Source organism: Canis lupus, chromosome 5 (assembly GCF_003254725.2).
Source record: "Canis lupus dingo isolate Sandy chromosome 5, ASM325472v2, whole genome shotgun sequence".
Classification (NCBI taxonomy): Eukaryota; Metazoa; Chordata; class Mammalia; order Carnivora; family Canidae; genus Canis; species Canis lupus.
In genome coordinates, this window is record NC_064247.1 from 37,298,801 (window position 1) to 37,323,259 (window position 24,459).

Genomic DNA, 24,459 nt, shown 5'->3' on the forward strand with positions numbered 1-24,459 from the left:
CTTCCTAATGCCCCAGCAGTATGATCCCAGGGAAGGCTGTTCTCACCCCAGACTCACACCACCAGACCCTCCAAAGTGGAACAGGAGGGCAGCCCTGGCATTGGTGCCTGGGACTGGGTGAAATGAGCTGGGGAGCGTTTTTTTGATCTTTCACTCCTGAGGGTCTGGTTTCTCTGCACACGGGGGCTGGTGGGGGGAGCTGACCCACAGGTGTGAGCTGGACCTGACTAACCTCTGCCCTCCACATCTGTGCTCAGCCTCGGTGTTATTTGGCCCTTTAATGGTCACTTTTATTGAGGACTGGCCAAGAGCAGATGCCCATGGGGAAGTAGGCTTTCCTTACAGCTTCGTCTATGCAAGCCTGTTTCATCATCCAAGGTTTGGCCTTTCCAGAACAAACAGTATCTTCAGCCTCTCCATGCAGGTGCTTTGGGGGTCTCGTAAAGATGCCAGCAAGGGCCCACCGTGTGTTTTTGGAAGGCTAATTGCTAAAGCAGTGAGGATCTATCCAGACCCAGGATGCTTTCAGTTAACGGGACACCTTGTGCCGGCTGAGTTGGCAATCTAGGTGGTCTTCTAAAATCTTAACAGGGTTAGTTTTCTGTTTTATAAGCCACCAGTTCTCAGCACCCCTTCCCCCGGGGGTTGCCAACTAGTGTTGTCTCCTGTAACGGGCTGTTAGATGTGGTGCCGATAATAGTGTTTTCATGTTAATGTATGTCAATCATTTACTTTTTAAAAACATGTTTGAGTAGATTCAACATTATATTTATATTTAAAAATTTATATATAAAAATTTATATTTGAAAGATTTTTATATATTAAAAATATATTATGTCTAAAAATTTTATATATTTAAAGATACATATATTAAAATATACATACATATGTGTATGTATATATGTATGTATATGTGTGTGTGTGGGTCTCTATCTCTCTGTCTATCTATCTATCTCTCTCTCTCACTGGGATGCCAATACACTTCCATGAGCCTGACAGAAAGGTACGGAGCTCCAGCGAGTGCCTGGAAACCCTGCATGACACGGAGCCTGCCTGTGGTAATGGGTCCCACATGCCATCCATCATGTGTGCAGGGGAGGAAGGTGGAGAACTGTTGGGATAATTAATGAGGTAATGCGCAGTTTTGTTCAAGAAGACTTCAGTCAAAATTGCATGAATGATCACCTTCTTCCCACCACACACTGTTCCCTTGCTTGGGTTAGGATTTCCACACCGAAGAAATTCTATTGTCTTCTCTGTTTAATGGTCATTTATCCTTTGGCCTTTGAGATGTGAGTGTCCTGCACTGTGGGGCCTGGCGTTGGCTCTGAAGTCAGCTACTGATGAGGTTTAATCTATTATGGCCAGGTAAGAACTGGAGAACCGAAGAAAAGGGGCTTTGGCACAATCTGGACTCCAATATTTATTGATGGGCTCGATGAATGGAATAGCTCATGACATGGAACATGCACAGTGTGACATGAGGAGGTTACCATCTCCTGAAAGCACAGTGAATCTTGTTCCTTTTCTTCCCAAACCTTTTTCCATAGCAGTTTACCTTGTATTTCCTGCTTTCAGAGAGGGAAGCAAGACTGCTTGAGCAACCGCTGAATTGTAAGGGAAGATTAAGTCTGAAACAGTCAAGACAAGAAATCTGCCTTCCCATGGCAGGTTCTGTCTGGGTGACCCCCCAGCCTCAGCCCCTGTGTGGTCCCCAAAATGACTAAACTAGGATCAAGAGATCTTACGCCCTTGAATCTCAGCCCTCTGTGTCCAAATGGACACCTCCACCTGGAAGGCCCCCCAGGATCTTAGAATCCGTTAGCTACGAACAGAGGTTACCACCTGCCACCGTGGCTGGGGGCGCTACCCAGGCTTCTGGTACCGAAGCAGGAACTCCAGGTGAGGGATAGAGGGGTTTATTCATTCTGGGGATCTGACTTGCCCATGTGGTGAGAGCTGGTTAAGCAGTGCATGCACATGTGTTGCTTCTGGCTCTGATGTTGGAGCCTGATCTCAGCAGAGCAAGCAGTTGGGAAAGAATGACAGGTGTGAAGTGTGACGCACGGGGACCCACATTTTTCTCCTCTGCCATGCAAGTAACCAAGCTTGCTGACTTGGGTGGTCTACTAGAGGCCTGTGTCATGGACCTGAACATGCAGCTCTCCCAGGGCTCTGAGAAGCTGTAGGAAGCAGAGTCACCCCACCAAGTGCAATCACTGTCCCTCCATGGCATTTGTCACCTTCTCACCAAGTTGATGTTTTGGGGAATGCTGATTTTTTAATTTAACCACCATGCTATTTAATAAATTCCGATGGTTTGGCACCGCACAGACTGGTGGTTTTTTTTTTTTTAAACCATGTTTTCTGTAGAGGGAGTTTTAGGAGTTCTGGGTGTCTTCTATTACCCACCACAGGGGGAACCATCTGCTTTAGTTTGATTGGGTCTCTTATCCATCTCCAAGAGACTGTGCTCATTACCAATTTCATGACTCAACTCATAATTTTTTTTTTTTTTTTGGTCTAGAATGATCCATCTCCCTTTGAGTTTCCTAAGGCAACTTGAGACCAAAGTTGCTCCTGGGTTAAGATAAAGAGATGTAGGCTTGTATCCTAGAAAAGAGAGGAGGATGACAGTAAGTTTCCATTTCTTTTAAACACACACACACACACAGTCATATGCACACGGGCACATGTGCATCATCACATATTTTTATGTTAGGACTTTTATGTAAATGGCTCTATATCTATACACTTATATGTAAATAACTATCTCCTTGAATTAGATAAAGGTAAAAATACATCAGAAGCCATCTAGGGGGGGACAGAGGAATGTTAGTAGCATTTATTATTAAGTGTCTCCTGAGCACTGGTCTCATAATTATTAGCTCATTTAAATTTCAAAGCAACCATAAGATGTAGGAGTCATGAGCCTCATATAACCAGTTTATTGAGGAATCTAAATGATTCCTGGGACCAGCATGAAAACTGTTTTATTTTTTCTAATAACCTCCACAACCACATTCTCTATTCTGGGCAGTAGGGATGTTTAATGACATCTCAGCTAGAGTCTATGACTTTTCAGTCTCTTCTGGTTTTTTGAAGTGTCTCATTTGAGTTCTGAAGAGTCGGTCCTGTTTATTTAAAGCCTTCAATCTGATGCCTAATAATTTCTGTCTTTTCCCTCCTGCCTGGGTGGGCTAAACCTGTGGCTGGGGTGGCTTAGGAAGAAGAAGGACTGGGTTGGGTGGTCTGCTCTCCCACAGCTCCCCTTCCCTCTTTTTTGCCTGCCCTCCTCCTTCCTCGCCAGTTGTGGTTGGAAAGTAAGAGAGAGAAGAGAGAAGTCTTTTTTACTGGATGATCCTCATGAGGTCGCCGTCCTTGTCTTGAAGAATTATCTATGCCGTCTTAGCCCATTTCTTTGGACTCTGTGTTCATGAGTGAGGGTTCCAAAATGCCTTCTTGACAAGGAACTCATCCCTGGGTGATTCTCTTCTGTCTGTAGGGTCCCTTGTAAGATCTGCTTCCACCGTTCTGATGTGTGCGCCTTTTCCTTCTGGAGTGGAGACAGTCCCCGGTAAGATGGTGGCTGGAAGTCTCATCTGCCCTCCATAGTTGAGTCTTGAGCTTATCAGTTTCCATCTTGCATGCTTCTTTGGAACTGAGAACTTGAAAGAAGAATTTGGAGATAATAAAGATAAAGTATATGTGCATTTCCTGTGGAAATGTGCTAATATCATGTCCAGACCTCCAATCACATACTCTTGGTTCTGATGAGAAAAGAGAAGGTGTTGGCACTTATTGCCCTCGGTAACACTGAATCACTGACAGGGCTTCCTAAGACATTTCACAAATATTTATTAAGCATGTGTATACAGTGTATACTGTTCTGATGTTGGGCATGAATAATGCCATAAATGAAACCTTACATGTATGTAGAGAGGTAGAAACATTCAAAACTCTACTGCTCAATGAACAAAAAGAAGGTAGCTTTTTTTTTTTTTTTTTTTTTCTATAACTGATAGAATCTTTCTGACAAGCCCTCATCCTTCTGTATGTTGCCTGAAGGCAGAAGGTGGCATCTAAGCTTACCAATGAATAGTTCAGTTCTCGGGAGTGTAAATAGTCCCTTTTTTTTTCTTTTTAAGGTTTTATTTAGCTATTCATGAGAGACACACAGAGAGAGGCAGAGACACAGGCAGAGGGGGAAGCAGGCTCCCTGTGGGGAGCCTGATGGAGGGGTTGATCCCAGGACCCCGGGATCACGCCCTGAGCCAAAGGCAGATACTCAACCACCAAGCCACCCAGGCATCCCTTAAACAGTCCTTTTACAGTTATTAGCTCTTTTAGGGATAGATGCTCTATTAGAGTTCCATCTCCCCCACCCACTTTTTTCCATACATATAAGGACTCTGTGTGACTTCATGGCTGTGAGAGGGGAGGCCTCAGAGCCATCTGTTGACTCTTGCACTGGTTAGTCTCGTGTGTAGGTGAATCTTGAGCATTTCGGTTACCTCCTGGGGACCCAGAGCTATAGTCTATGATCTTGGCTTTTTATCTCCAGTAACTAATTCCCAACATTCTGTGTCTTCATTTTAAATCCAAGTCGACAGCAGTGCCCTGACCCTTTTAGCACCTTGGCATTATCAGTGGGGATGCAGAAACTTCTGGATTCCCTGCAACAGTATTTAGGACATGGGCCACATTCAGTAGTGTTGGTTCAAGTTCATTTGTCTAGTTGTCTCCATCCATTAATGCCGCACCATTGGTGACCTTTCGTCTAGAAGTGTGTGGTCTTCTCCAGGGCACAACTGAGAAAGAGGCCACTAGCCTTGACCTCCTAGGGTTCCCCACACCCACATGGACATTTCTACAACCTCTTCTCCTTGGAAATCAGCCCCAAGGGTGTGGAGGAGAGGCTTTAAGTCTCCTCACCCTACCTCAGTTGCTTTCTTGCTATATTCTTCTAGACCGGAAGCAGCCAGACTTCTACTGCCTGTCAAACAAGACTCCTTCTACCTCCTATACTTCTTCCCAGGACTGTAGACTTCTTGGCTCAATGGGATGATGTGGTACAAGAAGAGAAATCAGCTTACTGATAAAAGGAGGTGTACTAGGTGAGAATTTCAATGTTATTCTAATTTTTCATTGTAAAAAAAAATTTTATATGTTCTTTCATTTGAAGCTTTGTAAGACTTTAAGGAAATATCAATCAGTTTCCTAAAAAGAATTTTGGAAGGGAAGACCTCTCTAAGCTCCTGTAAAACCTATTATTCTTACACTTCAGCCAACTGTAGAGAAGACCTGATATCCCAAATCAGCGAAGCATTAAGTCGGATGCATTGCCTCTTCCTGACATACAAACACAAACACTATACCCTTAGAATAGAAATCTATCCTGAGATGCATTCAAAGTTGCATTTTTCAAAATTAATATTTACAGGTGGTTCAATGAGGAGAAATGAACAAATCCCTGTGGTTGTAGAAGCAAAAATTCAAGGTATATTCTTAGGTAATAAAGGGAAAATTAAACCAAGGCATTAATTTCTTTGTTATGTGAGAAAGAGATAGAAATCCATTGTTAGCAGAGTACATCATTCCAGTTATACAGCAGCTAAGATTATGAATTGAAACCAAGAGACAGGGATACCTGGGTGGCTCACGTCATGATCCTAGGGTCCTGGGATCGAGTCCCACATTGGGCTCCCCACAGGGAGCCTGCTCCTCCCTCTGCCTATGACTCTGCTTCTCTTTCTGTGTCTCTCATGAATAAATACAATCTTTAAAAAAGATAACACTGAGACACAGAAAATTCATTATTAAAGTTATGTGCTACTTCTCTGAAGCAGCAACTGGGTTAGGAGAGCAGTAAGGAGCCAAGTTGAGCAGATTATGGAAAAACTGTGATCCTCTTAAATTTTACGTGCTCAAAGGGGTACGTGAGAGTTACTTTGTAAGGACGTTATTTTGTAAGAATCCATTTCTTACAAAGATGTGTTTTGCTCATGGCTGGTAGGAATTTAGATATATTCTGAGATCAGCTTCCTCACCAACACTGGATTCAAGTTCTCATAAATACAAATGCTTCTTGTTAGCTTGATTCAGTGTGCAATAGTATTTACCATGTATGACCATAGTCCCTGTCCTCAAAGAATTTCCAGCCTTATAGAGGAGACAAGTTGTTCAACCAAGAAATTGTTAAATCACAATTGTTAAACTACTCCATGTTTAATGCTGGTTTCTGAGGGTTCTGTGGGGTTGGATCATATGGGACTTGCAGGGATATAGCATCTTAGATTCATTAAGAGCAAAGCTTGTTTGGCAGAAATTATTGTAGATTGCTCTTTTAACAATGGAGGTAAAATTACATGCTAAAAAGGATGAGAATGAAGCTGAGCGCTAATATTTTGTGTCAATGAATAAAAAGAGTGGAAGATGTGAAGACCCCACCCCTACTGCCACTGCCTGCCTGTGAGTAACACACGGGATAGAAATGGAGGAGCAAGTTTCAGACTTGTCACAATGGACAATGGGGACACGTCAGTGTCAAGAAGCTCTAAAGTGGATAAAAGTTATCTACCATAGTGTACACTTGCCATATCAAAGGCGTTTTAGAAGAAAAACAAGATTGTGGAGCCAGTGAGGGAGCAGTTGAAATGATGCCAACGTTTTTCACTTACCCTTTATCACAAATCCCACCAATTTTTGGGCAAAGCTTTTTTTGACCTAAATTTCATTCTATCTTGGGTCTTATCAACTTAAATCAAAAGCACACTGGTCCAAAGTTATAAGAATCTCACTTAAAATGTTATGCAGTCCTTATCAGGACTCTTGACTGCTACAGAGGGAACTGTAGCAGCTGAGATGAGTGAAGAGATAATATTGGGAGGGCATTTGAAAGACCAAGTGTTGGCTCCTAAGAGGCAAAGAGCATAGAGGGGATAAAGGAAATATGCTGATTTTTGGACTGGCACAAGGATTTCAAAGCCATGAGAAAAGTGGAATGACAGTGTTGTTCCAAAGGAAGGGAAATGTAGTCATGGGGCAGATTTTAGAGGAGAGAAAACGAGCTGCCCTGGGACTTGTTCACAAGAAGCAATGTCACAGTGAAGTCAAGCTGTATGACTAATGCCATGAACCCTGCAGTGAGAGGTCAGGGCTGGAGAAGGGTTTGGATCCCAGAGGATTTGCAGTAGGGTGAATAATGACCCCCCCCCCCCGCCCCCCACACACACACAAGATGTTTCCATCCTAACCCCCAGATCTATGAATGTACAGCAAGTGGACAAAGGGACTTTGCAGATATGACTGCCTTAAGATCTTGAGATATGTTCTCCTAGTGGGCCTGATGCAATCTGAGGGGTCCTCATGAGGGCAATACAGGAGATCAGAGGGAGTAAGAGATGAAATGATGGAAGCAAGAGGTTGAATGATATGAAGAAAGGATTGGAAGACAGTGTACGCAGGCCACCTCCAGAAGCTGGAGGTGAGGGCCAGGTTTTCCAGAGCCTCCAGAAGGGTCCAGCCCTGCTGATGTATTGCCATTAGCCCAGTGAAACTGATTGCAGCCTTCTGGCTCCCATAGCTGTAAAATAACAGCAGCCACAAGAAAACTCATATGAGGCCCCAGTTAACACTGGAGGGAATAGACCCTATAACTACAGCTTGTCCTCCCCAGTATCTGAGAACTTCATTTCTGTTTTCAATAGCCTACAAGGCAGTGGGGAGCCTTGCAGCCCCCCACTTAGGGGACCCCGAGGCTCAGAGCCGTAAACAGGCTTTGTAGGAACACCAGTGATCTGCTAGAGTCTTCTTTCTATCCTTTGGAAGACCAGGGCAATCCTTATAATGAGTTTTGTAGGCCCAGGGTGTGTTATGGTATCTGAGACACAGTAAGTATTTCATAAAACAGGAGTTGCCCAAACTAAAGAGAACATTAGGGAAGTCTTGTGTGTTTCATGAACTAAAAATATTAGAAAATATATATTTTTTGCCCATCTTAGAAATGAAATTTATTTCCATTTTGCTTTAATTATTCTTCATAATAACACATGTGCATAGAGTATGAGTGTAAGTTCTGAAGGCAGCGTTTGTTAAGCCAATGCCCACGTATCCCCGGGTTTGTCTAGGAACAGGTTCTTGGAAGTTGTAGAGAGGGTCCCTCATTATTCGGGTTTGAGGGATGTTGAAAGACACACACATTGAGGAACGCCTGGGTGGTTCAGTGGTTGAGTATCTGCCTTTGGCTCAGGCATGATCCCAGGGTCCTGGGATCGAGTCCCGAATTGGGTTCCCTGCAGGGAGCCTGCTTCGCCCTCTACCTGTGTCTCTACCTCTGTGTGTGTGTGTCTCTCTCATAAATAAATAAAACCTTTTTTTTTTTTTTTTTTTTTAAAGACACACGCATTGAATGAACAAAGGGATAAAGAATAAGTGTTTCCAAAACAGTCAGTTGATTCAGTGGGAGAAAAAAAGTAAAGCGAGTTGTTTTGGTGATGTGAAAAATCAAAGACCTAGTGGGCATATTTAAGTTTTCCCATTTCAAACAGGGCAATTATGTAGGTATGGCCTTGTGACACCTTACCCACCTCCCCTGCCCCCACCCCCCCATTGGATTCTCTGCTATACTGAGAGCAAGGCAGCAGTGAGAGCTAATATCTCCACACCAGACTACATCTTGCACCTATTAACTGCCCTGGTTGACAGTAGAAAGAGAACAGCGGCATCCCCCCTCAGGCCCCTAATAGGTGGCACATCGTTGTTCCAGAACACCTGAAGGAATGCCTGGATGCGCCTCTCTGAGCACCTGACAGGGGAGGGGTTGAGAGCCCAAGAATAATTGCCATGTCACTGGCATGTGATTTATTGCAATGCTTAATTATGTCTACAGGGCACCATCTGGAGACCCAATTTGGGTTCTTTAGGAACAAAAATTAAAGTCAAAATGTACCTTCTTCTGAACTCCACTGAGTCCCACTTTTGGACTTCTCACACCTGGAGAATATTACCCTATGCTCAGTCCCCAAACCACATCTTAATTGTTTCAATTTAGAGGGTCCCAGGCACACACAGCAACTCTCATTGTGGAGACAGTTGGGTCTCCCTCTTGTAGACCGTGTTTATTCAAAGTGTGATAGATGTAGAATGTTCTATATTACACCAAAAACTTAATGTTAGAACAGAATCACCTTCGGTATGTTTCTGAATTTTGAGTGGTCATCAGCCAAAAGCAGTGTTGTGTCTATTAGCATCCTCTTATTTTTTAAATCATCAATCAACTAATAACTGTCCTCAAAATACTTGTTTAATCAGTATTAATGGCAAATCAGTATACATGATAAAGATTTTTTTTTAATATTACTTGGTTGTCAAATAAATGTTTAACCCATCCTAGGAATCTTTTTTTTTTTTAAGGCTACATTACTGTGAAGCGTTGATTTAAGAAATGCTTATTCCTTTCAATTAAAACCCAGAGCATTAATCAAATGTTTGACACTATAAATGTTTCCAATTAACATCTAGCTTAAAACCACATGTGTTCCAAGTGAAATTCAAAAGATCTATCTGTACAGGTGACCTCAGAGAAACCATTAACACATGGCTGGAGATAGCAAGAAACATTCTCCATTTGTGAGACTGAGATAAAGAATCAGTCTATGACTGATCATTGCTTCAAACATCCCTTTCAGATATGGGCTTGCTAAGCTAGATGTTGGGTATTTCTCAGTGAGTCGAAAAGAAAGACATAAAAATAAGTATGTGTGTGTTTCTCTCTCTCCCTCTCTCTCCCCCCACCAACCTACTTACTTATCGAGAGAGAGAGAAAGAGAGAGAGAGAGAGAGAGAGATGGTGGAGGAAGAAATTAGAAACAATTCCACAATCTCATCTAGATGAACAGTTAGTAGTTCCAACCCTACCAAAGGCAGCGACTGGTCATAATATGGACCTAGGGCAGGTCCAAGAGAAATTGGACCAGTTCTCTTAGGGCTAAGAGAAATTTGAGCACACTCAAATAACTCCAGTGCCCAAGCAAATAGCATAAGTGCAAGAATTGGATGTCAGGTGGCAGTGGTGACCATGTACCATGCAAGGCATACTTCGTGTCTAAATATGAGAGTCACTACCCACCTCCAGCCAACAATTGTGAGAAAAGAGAAGCCCCGTTGGACCGAACCTTCTGATCTTTCCAGAGAAGCCAGAATTGAAGCTTTCTAGTGTGAACACCTGAATTTTATGTGATGGCAGTAAATTCCCCATCGAAAACCAAAACAATAACACAGACCTCGTTGCAGCCGGTCTGTGAACTTTGTGCCCACTGCCTAAAGGATCGGGGGCTGGGCTACCACGGTCAGAGACAGGAAGGCACCCTTTGGATGATAGTGACCCCCTCGCAGCAACATGCCTGCACATGTTGGAGTGCATGCTCTGGCTGCCTGCTGTTGAATCCACCAACCCCAGGCAAAAAAAGAGACAGTGCATACTTTCTGAATAATTTCTCAACTGATCGGTCAAGCTCAGTTAAATTATTCCAAGTGTGCTCTGCAGGGGGTTATTATGACCATAAGGAAAATGGTAACATTAAGACATGCCCATTTGCCCCGCATCCTGACGAATTGCATTTTCTCTCTCCTGTCTTGCTGCAGCCTGTCAACAGCTGGGGTTGTCAATCCCACAGCAAGGGCCGCAGACAAACACCCAGGGCTAGTCTGCTGTGGCTGGAAAGGTACATATTTCTCCCCTCCTTCCCTCTCTCTCTATTTTTCCCTCCTTCAAATATTTTTCCAAAAGAAAAAAAAAAAGCAGAAAGCAAAAGGTGACCATAATAAGATAAATGCCTGGAACTTTTCACACACCAAAATATCTGACATTCGGGAGCAGCTTAAAGACCCAGAGAGCTGTTACATTCATGCTTGGGCCGTGATTTTTCTTTTTCTTTACAAAGCGAAACCAAGGGCTGAATGAATGTCTTTGGGGGGAATTGCTCAACGGCTTTAAGGCTAAGAAGAGATGATTTTATCTTATCGAGGAGACTATTCGGTTCATAACTGGAGCCAGAGGATGTGGATTCTCATTCTTTTCTTTGGCTTCTTAACTAGCTATGTGACTGTCGAATAATTTGTATTGAAGGGATCCGGAATAAGCCACTGTGACATAAACATGATCTTGAGCTGAAGGCATTTGTGTTCCTAATATCCCTTATCTGCCTCAAAGCAGAGACCGCCCCCCAAAAGAACTCAATTGTCATAAATCCCCTTTTCGGGAGCAACTCTGATTTTCTCTTCTCTGAGACAAGCAGTCAGTATCACACCCAAACAGACACTGTCACAGAACTATCCTACCTCCCCTGCATTCTCCTTAGAGCCCATTTGTCTTTCAGAAGAAGTTATTTGTTTTTCCCCTAACGCCACACCTGTTAATTTGGTATATAAGCCCCCAATTCTAACCACCCCCCGAGCCACTTTTTAGTAAACTCCTGCATACATATGTACGTGAGTAAAAATCTGTTCTCTTGCCAACCTGTCTAGTGCCAATTTAATTTGCAGGACTCCAAGCACCAACCTAAAAGGGTAGAGGAAAAGTTTTTCCTCCCCAGTAGCATCCTTTTTTTTTTTTTTTTTTCATTCTGAGTTTAAGAAAAATGGTGGTCACAGATATCAAACTCTATGCTTCAAAGGTGGCTAATAACACAGGAGCAAAATAATGCACATGGTTGCTAGGATCAGATCAAACAAAGCCATTAAGCAATTTATAAACACTAGCTCATTTATTTCCTTATGATCATATAGGGGATTAGATTATTTGAATTTTTTTTTCCTGAAAGCATTTTCGGGGTTTCCTCTTGGACTTACTTGATGAGAAGTGGCAGGAAACACAATTAAAACTCACTTAAAACAAGTAATTAAAAAGTTATCTTTCACAACTGAAATATCTGCAGATAACCTTCAGGCATGGCTTAATCCAGGTTTATAAGCTGTGTCACAAGGATTTAATATGTCTCCATGTCTTGTTGTCTCTGTGTTGACCTTATTCTCTAAGTTCTTATTCCACCAGGCTCAATTCCACTAACAAGAGATGCAACTCTTTTCTTCATGCAGGCACCTCAGAATTGGGTGTGAGTGGCTTCATTTAACTGAAAATTTGGTCTGAGTGGCTCAATCAATCTTTATGTCTCTGGTAATATGATGTCTCTATTGGTCAGGTGTAGGTCACATGTTCCCTTTGAAACTGGAGATATGGTTAACCTCTCAGTACCTGGAGTTCTGTAACAAAAATACGGGGAATGAATATCTATTACACTCCACACGAAAGCCATATTTTATTTAAAGTCCAACCTAAAACCATGGTTGTTGTTTTTTTTTTTTTAAAGATTTTATTTATTTTTTCATGAAAGACACAGAGAGAGAGAGAGGCAGAGACACAGGCAGAGAGAGAAGCAGGCTCCATGCAGGGGGCCCGATGTGGGACTCAATCCTGTGACTCCAGGATCATGCCCTGCACTGAAGGCAGACCCTCAACTGCTGAGCCACCCAGGCATCCCAAACCTGTGGTTTTAAACCACCTATGCCTTAAATGAAAGTTTAAAAAAAAAATGGCTTTCCTAAAGGAGCTGACTTTAGGGGCACTTATATAAATTTACAGCATGGCTTTTCTTGCCATTGTAACTTTTTTTTTATTGTGATGTATTTCATGTAGCACAAGGTTCACCATTGTGAAGTGAACATGGATGTACACCATGGGAAGTGTACATTTTGGTGTTTTTTAGTATGTTCACAGAGTTGCATAATCACCACTACTATCTAATACCAGAATATTCTCGTCACCCCCAAAAGAAACTGTGAACAGTCACTTTTCAATCCTCTCTACTCCCAGTTTTTGGATAACCACAAATCTTTCTGTCTTTTTGGACTTCCCTGTTCTGGACATTTTGTATAGATTAGTCATGCCTTTTATTTTCTGTATTCTTTTTTTTTTTTTTTCCAAAGGAGCCACCCAGGGACTGCCTCTTCCAGGGGTAAACTAATTCCTAGAAATAGTAAACAACTCACCTGGGAGTATGCTTTTCAAATGCAAACCAACAGATCCAGAACACCACACCTCCAGTCACCCCCTGTAATGAGCCCTCACACAGTGGACCACTATCTACCTGCATTTATTACCCCAGGGCCAGGTACCAAACAACTAGTGACAGGTCCTACCCCCGGGGTCTGCTGGAATTATTCACACTACCAAGTCCTAAGCTTGTTTTCCATTCCTTCCCATGGAAACCTCAACCACCACTCTGGTTCATGGTTGCCCACCCTCTCTCTGCCTCCTGACACATCTGAGTTTTCTCTTGTGGCTCCTGAGGTATGGTGTCTCCCCCCTTCCTGGAAAGTGTGAGGAACAAACTCTTTTTCTCAATGCCAGCTGACTTGCTTTCTTAACTCTACTGTACCTGAATAATAATAAAACCCATATTAAAGCACTATATAATGAAGACCTACAATATGTGGCTTTTTGTGTTTTTTTCTTTCACTTAGTACAATGTGTTAAAGGTTCATCCATGTTGGAACATATGTAGGTACTTTATTCTTTTGTATGACTGTACGGACATGCCATTTTATGGGCATACCATATTCTGTTTATCCATTCATCCCTTAATGGATATCTGGATTATTTCCAGTTTGGGGCTATTATGAATGATGCCGCTGTGATGAACAAGTTTGTAAGTGCATATGTGTTTGTATAAAAATATATTTTCAGTTCTCTAGGGTATATACCTAGGAGTAGAACGGATGTGTCATATGGTAACTCTTTATTTCACATTTTAAGAAGCTTCCAACCTATTTCCCCTAGCAGCTTTGCTACTTTACATTCCTACCAGCAGTGGGCAAGGATTGCAATTTCTCAACATTCCCAACTATACTTGTCTGTCTTTTCGATTCCAGCCAGCCTAGTGGGTGTGAAGTGGTATCTCACTGTGGTTTTGAAATGCATTTCCCTGATGACTAGTGATGGATAATCATCTTTTCAGGTGTTTATCAGCCATTGGTGTGTTTTCTTTGGAGAAATATCTATTCAAATATTTTGCCAATTTTAATTGGGCTAGTTGTCTTTTTATTGTATGAGTTCTTTACATACTCTGGATAGTAGACTCTTATTAGATATATGATTTGTAAATATTTTGTCCTCTTATTTGGGTTGGCTTTTCACTTTCTTAGTAGTGTCTTTTGAAATGGAGACATTTTTATTTTGAATGAGGTTGTTAAGAGGGAAATGTTTCGGTTTGGGCATGCAAATTAATGAGCAGCAGACAGATTAAGAGGAGAAAAGGCAAGGTTTATGCACTCGTGGAGAGTATCTTCCTCATTAACAAGAGAAAAAGGTTATATGCAAAACTTAAAGGTGTTTTTGTTTAGTTTTATTTTGTTTTTACAGCTTTAGTAGGAAGTATGGAAGGTTCTTTTGGACTTTTTGATACTAATGGATTGGGGCAGTTTATCTTGGTACAGTTGAATTCACAGGAAACCCCCATGGGGTTATTGGCAGTCGTGTTTTCTGGAGGTTCTGCTGTAGTCAGATAAGGGAAGTTCAGAACAATTTCTGGGTCTTCTCTCTTTTTTAAAGATTTTATCTATTTATTCATGAGACACATACATAGAGAGGCAGAGACATAGAGTGAGAAGCAGGGTCTCTGCAGGGAACCCGATGCGGGACTCGATTCTAGGACCCTGGGATCACGACCTGAGCCAAAGGCAGATGCTCAATCACTGAGCCACCCAGGTGTCCCAAATTTCTCTGTGTTCTTTAGTTCAAATATTTTCATTTAAAAGCAACCTTTATACTATGAGTGAGTACTCACAAAGCCCAAGTCATCAGCCTTTTAATTTTTTTCATTATCTGTGCATTTGATGTGATCCCAGAACACACTGCCTAACCTAGGGTCACAAAGATTTTTCATCCATGTTTTCTTAGAAGAGTTTTATCATCCTAGTTCTTATATTTAGGTCTTTGATCCATTTTTGGTTAATTATTGCATATGGTGTGAGGTAGGGGTCCAGCTTCAATCTTTTGCATGTGGTTCTTCTATTCACCATTAATTGTAAGTATTACTCTTTCCTCATTGAATTATCTTAGCACGGTTGCTGCAAATTGATGGGCTCCACATGCATAAGTTTATATCTGGACTCTCAGTTCTATCCCATTGATTCCTGGGTCTGGCTTTATGCCCATACCTCTCAGTCTTGATTATTGTAGTTTTGTAGTAAGCCTTGAAGTCTATCAGCTTTGAGAGAAGGTATTGCTGTCAAGGTATATTTAAAAAATCTTTTCTGCTTTTAATAGATAATTTCCAGTTGATGGATATGTATAGGCACTGCATAAGGCAGTTTCTCTTCCATACCTTGTTTTCATTTTGCACTGATAATAGGCTTTATGATTCTCTTACCAGCCCCTCTAAGACATATTTCTACAATTTTGTGACTTGATTCCACCAACCTTCAAACTTAGGTTCATGTATTTCACTGATGACCTATATAACAATTTTATACATAGAGATGGATCCACTCATTTATTTCAGTATTTTTACTTTTCAAAATGTTAAACCTTTTCATGGCCAAATTTAATTGCCTAGGCTCATATCAAGTCATGCTAACTCCTGGTCAAAATTTTAAGTTTACTTACTCTCCAGTGATATAGACAATTAACTAAATTGTACTTTGGGAGTGAATCTGGGTTTGTAATTATTCCAACTGATTTAAAAAAAAAAAAACTTTTTTGAGTTGTTATTTACATATTATAGGATTTGTCCATTTAAAATATACAATTCGTAGGAAATATCAGAAAGGGAGACAGAACATAAAGACTCCTAACTCTGGGAAACGAACTAGGGGTGGTGGAAGGGGAGGAGGGCGGGGGTGGGGGGTGGGGGTGAATTGGTGACGGGCACTGAGGGGGGCACTTGACGGGATGAGCACTGGGTGTTATTCTGTATGTTGGCAAATTGAACACCAATAAAAAAGAAATTTATTATTTAAAAAAATAAAGTATACAATTCAGTGGCTTTTAGTATATTTGCAGAGTTGTACAACTATTCCCGTAATTTAACTTCTAAACATTTAGAACATTCTCATCACCCCAAGAAGGAATCTTCTACTTATTTTCTGCTGTCTTACTCTTTCCACACACCCAGCCCTGAGCAACCACTAATTTACTTTCTGTGTCTCTACATTTGCCTGGTTTCCTGGGACTGGCTGCCAGGTCAACATGGCTTAACTATCAGTTGGCTGATCAGTCAGCCACTGATTGGTCAGAGGCTATATTTAAACCCTCTGTTTTAGACTCAACATTTGTGTGTGCTCCCCTACCCCCAAATGTGTATATTAAAGCCCTAACCTCCAATATGATGGTGTTTGGAGATGGAGCCTGTCAGAGATAATTGAAATGAGGTCATGAGGGTGGGGTGAAATGAGGTCATGAGAGTGGGGTCCCTCACAAAGGGATCGGTGCCCTAATAAGAAACAATGCCAGTGAGCTTGCTTGCTCTCTCTCTTTCTCTCCCTTTCCCTGTCACTCTCAACATGTGCACACACCATGCAAAAGCTGTGTAAGAACACAATAAGAAGGCACTCTGCAAGCCAGGAAGAAGGCTCTTACCAGAATCTGAACCTATTGGTAACCTGACCTTGGACTTCCAGCTTTCAGAACTATGGAAAGATAAATTTCTATCATTTAAAACTCTTAAAAAAAAAAAAAAGTTTTATTTATTTATTTATTTATTTATTTATTTATTTATTTATTTATTTATGAGAGAGTGCGTGCACGTGAGCATGATTAGGGGAGGGGCAGAGGGAGACGGAGAAGCAGGCTCCCCGGTGAGCAGGGAGCCCAATGTGAGACTCGATCCCAGGATCCTGAGATCATGGCCTGAGCAAACAGCAGATGCTGAACTGACTGAGCCACACAGGCACCCCAAATTTCTATTGCTTAGTACATCCAGTGTATTCCATTTAGCTATTGCCCAAGTTAAATGCCTTGAGTAAGTTTGGTGTTCATCTTTTACCATTGCATCTATATGTGGCTTGAGGACTGCTTGCATAGTTCTGGAGCACAATCATCCCATGTGACCATTGACTACTGACTACCAGCTGAGAAAGTCCCACTCCTGTTGTTGCAGAGAGGGCATACAAAGTCTCGGCATGCACATAATCTCCCTAAACCACCAGGAATTACTATGATTTTAGCAGGCTCTTCCTCCATGATTTCTTAGCTTGATACCCCAAATAAGCTTCTGGTTTTTAAAGTTTCTATTGGAATTACCTTGGGCTATTAGGGACAACTGATTGTTCTCTGAAGAGTCTGTCTATCCAAATAAAGTCAGGCTCCTTGGATTGGCTCACACCTTCTTCACAGTTTGGAATGAAGCCTGGAAGAAGGGATAATGACTCTTCATTGGCTGTCCCTTACAGGGCCTCCCCACCCTTCGCTGTGCATAAGTCTGAGTATATTGTCTATTCTTACTATAATGTGAGTCTCAAAGAGCTTGCTCTGAGATGGATATCAGCCATTATGTTCCTGTTGGCTTGTGTTTGCATTATACATGCTGTCCTCATTCAATTTGGTCTCTTTACAGGATCTTTTCATGGTGTTTGTGTATGCTGTGATAGGTAGCTCAGTCAAAATTGCATACCACTCTCCATAAATGTATCTGATGAGGCACATGTCAGCTGCAGAACGTTATGGTAGGCTGAAAGTCAACAAATAAATGGGGTGTTGCACTCAGCCTCTCTGTGCTATGTTCCTTTGTCATCCCTCATGGCATTTCAGACTGGATGCCAGGTGTGACTGGAGGGACCTTCAGACTACATGAGGGGAATAGTGCCAATCTACACAAGTATCATTAAAAACTAATATGATTTTTTGGAACGAAAATGAATATGAATTGAGATTTTAATATTTTTTCTTTCATTCTAAAGTATTATCTGTGCAACTTCCTGGGTTGCCTGCACCCCAATTTAGAGATCACTCATCTAAAAACTTGCACACTAATGTTTCTCAATTTTGGCACTATTAGCATTTTGGGCCAAATAATTGTGGGTTATGGAAGGCATGGCTGTGCATTATAGGATATTTAGCATTGTCCCTGGACTCTAGCCACTTCAGGCCAGTGGAATCCCCAGCTGTGACAACTGAAAGTGTCTCCAGGCATCACCAAGTGTCCCTGAAAGTGGGGGCACAAAATCACTCCTAAGAGCCACAGCTCTATATAGATAAAAGTCATAGGCATAAGCATTGCTCAAACCTGACCCCCTCTGCTGTAAAGAGATAGTCCCATTACTCACAGACCTATTTCATAAACACCTCATGCTGATTCTGCGGTCTACCTTGCTCATTTACTTTGCTGATTTTTGTTTGTATCACAATGTAAGTACATATTTACCTAAAGAAAATTTGGAAAACACAAGGGACAAAATTTTAAACATATATAATTGGACCACTTAAGACCTGAATTTGTGGTATTTCCTCACAATTTGTGTAGAATTCATTGCCTGCCCAGGTCTTTGTTCAAAGTGATCTTGTTTGTATTCTATATTATAGACATTTTTTATATTTCTATTATATATTTTGAAAATTCTAACATATGGAATTCATACTTCTCTAGTCTCCAGTACACTAAAAATACACACACACACACACAAACACACACACACAAACCCATTTATCTAATTCTTTTATGAGGTTTCTGGAGAGAAAGAATTAAAGATGAGAGCCAAACATTACATAAAATGCAAACATAAAAAGCACATATATTTTACTATAATGAAAATAAATAATAGCTATCCTCCAAAACATTGTAAATAAAATTAATATTCAAGTGACAGAAATCTGATAACATACTTACAATGTATATACAATGAAAACATTAATATTTTTAATATAGAAGAATAAAAACAAAATAGTGTATAATACATTTAAAGACGTTTTAAAAGACAGATACCCTAGTAGAATAAAATAATTAACAATCCACAAAAGAAATATGAGCTATCGTGTTTTATCAGATAGAAAAAATTTTTAATAATTTTTTTTGAAGTACACCCAACATGGGGCTTGAACTCACAACTCTGAGATCAAGAGTCACATGGTCTACTGACTAAGCCAGCCAGGTGCCCTGATCAAAAAAAATTTTTTTTAAAGATTTTATTTATCTACTCAGGAAAGACACACAGAGAGAGAGAAGCAGAGACACAGGCAGAGGGAGAAGCAGGCTCCATGCCGGGAGCCTGATGTGGGACTCGATCCAAGGACTCCAGGATCACGCCCTGGGCCAAAGGTAGGTGCCAAACCACTGAGCCACCCAGGGATCCCCCAAAATATTTTTATAGCAATAAAGGACAAACTTCCTAGGGAGTAATTTGGGAAAAGGCACCAAAATCCTTAAAAATGTGCATACACAGCTTTAGAAATTTACTTATAAATTCTGCCACTGGGAATTTATCAAAGAAAATATTTACCGATTTATGTTATGATATCACTGTAAGAAAGTTCATCAGATCAATATTCATAATAGAAAAATTTGAGAACTGCTTCGGTGTTTAATATTAAGGCATTCTAAAATAAATTGTGGTGTAGCAGAACCCTTCCTCATTATTGTTGTATTTTAGAAAACTATGTACTTCACAGGAAATAGTCATGTATTGGAGGAGGAAAAACATAGTAGGGTATTATGGTCTCCTACCAAACAGTATGAAGTGACAATCATAATATGTATTCATAATTTTAGAAGTCTTGATGTGGAAGGATCTACACCAATATATTGGTATCTCTGGCAGTGGCTATCCCGAGTTTATTTTAACTTTCTCTTGTTTTTCCATTTATATTTTCAAATATTGCTACAGAGAGCACTTGTAGTACAATGATAAAAGTCGTCCTAGTAATACAGTGAGCCCCTTGAAATAATTTGTAGTTCAGAAAGAAATAGCATGGCAGGGTTTCCTTTCCAAACAGCTACCAGCTGGGAAAATCATCATGTAAATTGTTTTACACAACCTGCCTTCGTTGAGAAGGAAGCACGTCTTGAGAAGGGTCTTATGTTTATGGACAGGGATGTTCACTCAGGGATCCCTTTCTCAGTTTTACCTCACCTGAGCTCAGCTCATCTACCTTCTGCTGATGTAGGACTATTTCTCAGTCAGGAGCACACAGGAATGTTTGAAAGTTGCCAGCAGAATTTAGAATGCACTTTGGGTGGATTTTCAGAGAATGTGCAATTATGATTCAATAGCTGGTGGCAATTTAATGGGGTGATAGCTGAGGGGTGACTCTTCAGATCCAAAGTTCTGGTGATATCCATTATGATAATCCTGAAGAGGAACACAGAGGGTGTCTAAAGAAATCAAAGGACTGCCCAAAGCATCTAATTCTTCAGTTTTATGAGGACAGGGACGAGATTTGTCTTGACTGTTGCTGTATTTCTATGGCCAGCCAACTCCTTGGCATTGAATTAAGTAGGGCGCAATAAGGAATTATGAAATAGATGAACCTATATTTTAACATGATGCAGTGTATATAATCTCATGGGAAGATGCAAGTATAAAGAAAGAAGTGGAAAGAGAGGAGAGGCATTGAATAATTAGAAGAAAATAGCCCAGAACAGGATACTGGAAAATATTAAATGAATATTAAATAAATGTATATCGGAAATAGAAGAATATCACAAAAGAAAGTGGTTCCACGTTGGGAGGCTGATGGTATGATATCAACGGAGGACACACTTCATGTGTTCTTCCATTTGTTCTTTCCTTTTTCCTTCCTTCCTTTGTCCCCCTCTTTTTTTTTTTTAATTATTTTAAGTAGGTTCAGACCCAATGTGGGGCTTGAACTCATGACACCAAGATCAAGAAATTACTTGGTCTATCAACTGAGGCAGCCAGGCACTCCATTTTTTTTAAAAGAGCTTGAGGATCATTCCATGCCAGACACAAGATAACTACTATACTTTCTTTTACAGTACCAATTTTACTCAGAGGTTTTTGGGAAAATTATGCCACAGTAGGCTTTAGTATGTCTTAAGTTGAATGTTAAAAAGTCATAAGCATTATATTTTTTTAAATTTATTTTTTAAAGATTTTATTTATTTATTTATTTATTTGACAGAGAACACAAGCAGAGGGAGCAGCAGAGGGAAAGGGAGAATCAGGCTCTCTAGTAACCAGGAGCCTGATGTGGGACTCCATCCTAGGACCCCGGAATCATGAAATTGTGGAGGCAGATGCTTAACTGACTAAGCCACCCAGGCGCCCTGGTCACGTGCATTATAAAACATACAAATTTTTAAAAAATGTGTTATTTGGTTTCAATGAATCCAAATTCATGCTCAACCTGTAGGAGATCATTCTAGACTTTTCATGATGAGGGATTCTTTGGCAGACAACTGTGAGAAACTCTATTTTACCCGAAGACCTAGAAAGCATGCTTATCCAATATGTGGAAAACACAAAGCTTGCAGGGATGGTTTTATGTTGGATGAAAGAATCGAGATTCTAAAATCCCTTTATAGCCCGACCTTAAAGGATCAAAATAAAAGATAAAAATTGTCCAAGTACAATAAATCATCTGCTCAAGGAAAAGATGGAGAAGAAAGTGTAAAGGTTTTTGAGTAGTGTATTTTTAACATGATCCAACAACAGAGTGGAGGAATGAAAGACAAGCTCATGGACTTTGGGCTAATATGGAAGGAAGCTCCATTTTATTCCAACCACATCTGGTGGGTTGTATTTATCTCTGCACATCATATTTTAAGAAAGCCCTCGGGGTGCCTGGGTAGCTCTGTTGTTTAAGGATCTGACTCTTGGTTTCAGCTCAAGCCATGATCTCAGGGTCCTGAGATAGAGCTTGGCATCAGCTCTGCGCTGAGCATGGAGTCTGCTTGTCCCTCTCCTTCTCCTCCCCCTGCTTTCTCTCTCTATCATAAATTTAAAAATCTTAAAAAAAAGAAAGTCATTGACAAATTAGAACATATTCAGAAAAGAGTTGACTTGACAATGACAGAAGACATGAAACCATGCTATACAAGCGATGGTGTGATCTAAGAAATCGTAACCTCAAACACTGTGGTGGCCACTTTTCTGGTATTTCACATACCACTATGCTGAGGTCACTAACAAAGTGAATTAACATGACAAAAGTTTTTTTTTTCCCCCTCATACTCTACATTGGTCATGAGTGCACAGGGCTTTGGCTTTGCACAGTCACACAGGGACCCAGGTTAAGGGAGGCTCCACCATCTTAGCCCTGCCTCGTCTGGAACATGCAGTCTCACCACTCACTGTGACAGAATAAGAGGCAACTGGAGTGTCACATACAGGCTCCTGAACATGTCTGCTCAGCAGTGACAGATGGCCCCAATGAACTGTGAAGAGTGGGAAAATATAAACGAGCACCCACGGCCTAATCATTGTTCTACTGATCTTTTAAAAATTCTCAATTTTTAGGGGCACCTGGGTAGCTCAGTGGTTGAATGTCTGCCTTTGGCTCAGGTCATGATCCTGGGGTCCTGCACATCGGGTTCCCCGCAGGGAACCTGCTTCTCCCTCTGCCTGTGTCTCTGCCTCTCTGTGTGTGTCTTTCATGAATAAATAAATAAAATCTTTTGTTTTTAAATTGTCAATTTTTAAACTTTCCATTGTTTTATCATCAACCTAAAGGATAGTATCTAGGAAATCATAGAGTTTGTTACTATATTTTCTCTAATATACATTGGAATCAATGACTTTTAGAAATACAGAACTTCATCTACCCGAAATCATTTCATCTACTACAACGTGTGTCACTTTTAGAGCAAGATGAGCTTGTTGAACGCAGCCAGATGCAAGTGAAGGGAAGAAGGGAAGGTGGCCTATAGGGAAGGGACAGCACAAAGAAGCTGAGAAATGCTACAGGATTCTCGAGTGGAGTTAGGGGTTAAATATAATGGTGTGTCCCCAGACTGGCACAGTAATTCTGACTTGGAAACACTGAACAAAATGGATATGCATAAGAATTAAGCCATGGGGGATTAAAAGTAATAATCAGAAAGAAATGCAACATAAAAATGCATTTAAAGTTTCTGAGTTCTGACCTTTCACTCTTGTTTTTTTTTCTGGTGACTTGTATTGGTCACTTAATGAGGCCAAGGAGCTAATGGAGAAGTAAAGCTGGTTCACTTAAAAATGATTTTGCTTTGGGACCCCTGGGGGGCTCAGTTGTTTAAGTCCCGAGATGGAGTACCGCATGGAGCTCCCTGCTTAGCAGAGAGTCTCGTTCCCCTTTCCCTCTGCCCCTCCCCTTCACCTGTCCTCTCTCTCTCTCAAATAAATAAATAAAATCTCTAAAAAAAATTTTTAATGACTTTACTTTGATAATAATCACTGGTCTTGTTACCACCTGCTGTGCTAAATTCTTTCCCCATGTGACCTCATTTAAACTTTTCAACCATCCTATATATTGGATTCCATTAATGTTCCCATTATATAGATGAGAGATCTGAGGCTGATTTAGAGTAAGATTGTTGCCCACGATCCTAGAGATAAACTTGAAACCTAGGAACTTCTAAAAGCCAAACCTTCCAAACGATCTCTGATTTCCCAGCTTGTTTCGGGGTCTTTCATTTTTCCACTTCTTTGTCTCTTAGTATCCTTTTTTTGGAGTAGACAAGGTGTAAAATACAGTAGTTCAATGAGGACTGTTAGATGGATTTTCTGAGTGGTTATTCTGTTTTGTTTCATTTTCTTACTTACATATTTCTTTTTCCCTACTATTTCTTTTTCTTCTTCTTTTTCTCCTTTTTTTTTTTTTTTTTTGTTTAAACATTTTTCCAGTCCAAAGGCCAGAATCAACAAGATCAAAAATCAAACAGAAATCTTGAGCTTCCCTGAGGACACACATAGGGGATTTGGGAATGTCAGCTGTACAAATATGACGCCATCTTTAGACAAACTGTCTGGAAGGATGGGGGGACCTGCCCCTGTGTGTTGCATGCAGATGTCATGTGGTCATGCCTCTAGCCAGCTTTATTATCTGACAGATACGGAGCACAAATATTGACTTTTGCTATTTTTACTGTAACTGCAGCCATAAACATTGATTCCTGCATGAGAGGGGAGACTGAGAAGAAAGCAACAGTGTCTTCACAGGCCAGGAGAGCTTTGTGTTTGCCTCAGGACAGAAAGGAGTAGGATATGAATGAGGTCCTCATGGAATGATTCAATACAGAAATAATAAAATGGTGATGATGTGAAAGATCCCACAGGTTTGACGGACTTGGAAGAAAAATCCCTACTGATTCTGCATTGTCATCTGTATTCATTTAGCACAAGCAAATTCTGAATGTAGGAAGAAGAGAAACTTAAGAGAACTTATCACCCCCCCCCCCCGAAGGTATGTACTCTCATTGAGTCAGACTTCTTCCTATTCCAATGGCAACGCAAAATCGGTATCTGCAT

The 24,459-nt window shown here is 40.9% G+C and overlaps 1 long non-coding RNA gene across 1 annotated transcript; it reads right to left on the reverse strand.

Moving 5' to 3' along the window:
- Positions 1 to 11,746: 11,746 nt before the first annotated feature.
- LOC112647336 (uncharacterized) lies at positions 11,747 to 20,224 on the reverse strand. The gene is made up of 2 exons (XR_003128267.2): positions 20,122 to 20,224; positions 11,747 to 12,261 (listed from the first exon to the last, which is right to left on the reverse strand). It is a non-coding gene; the product is annotated as an uncharacterized LOC112647336 (long non-coding RNA).
- Positions 20,225 to 24,459: the final 4,235 nt, after the last annotated feature.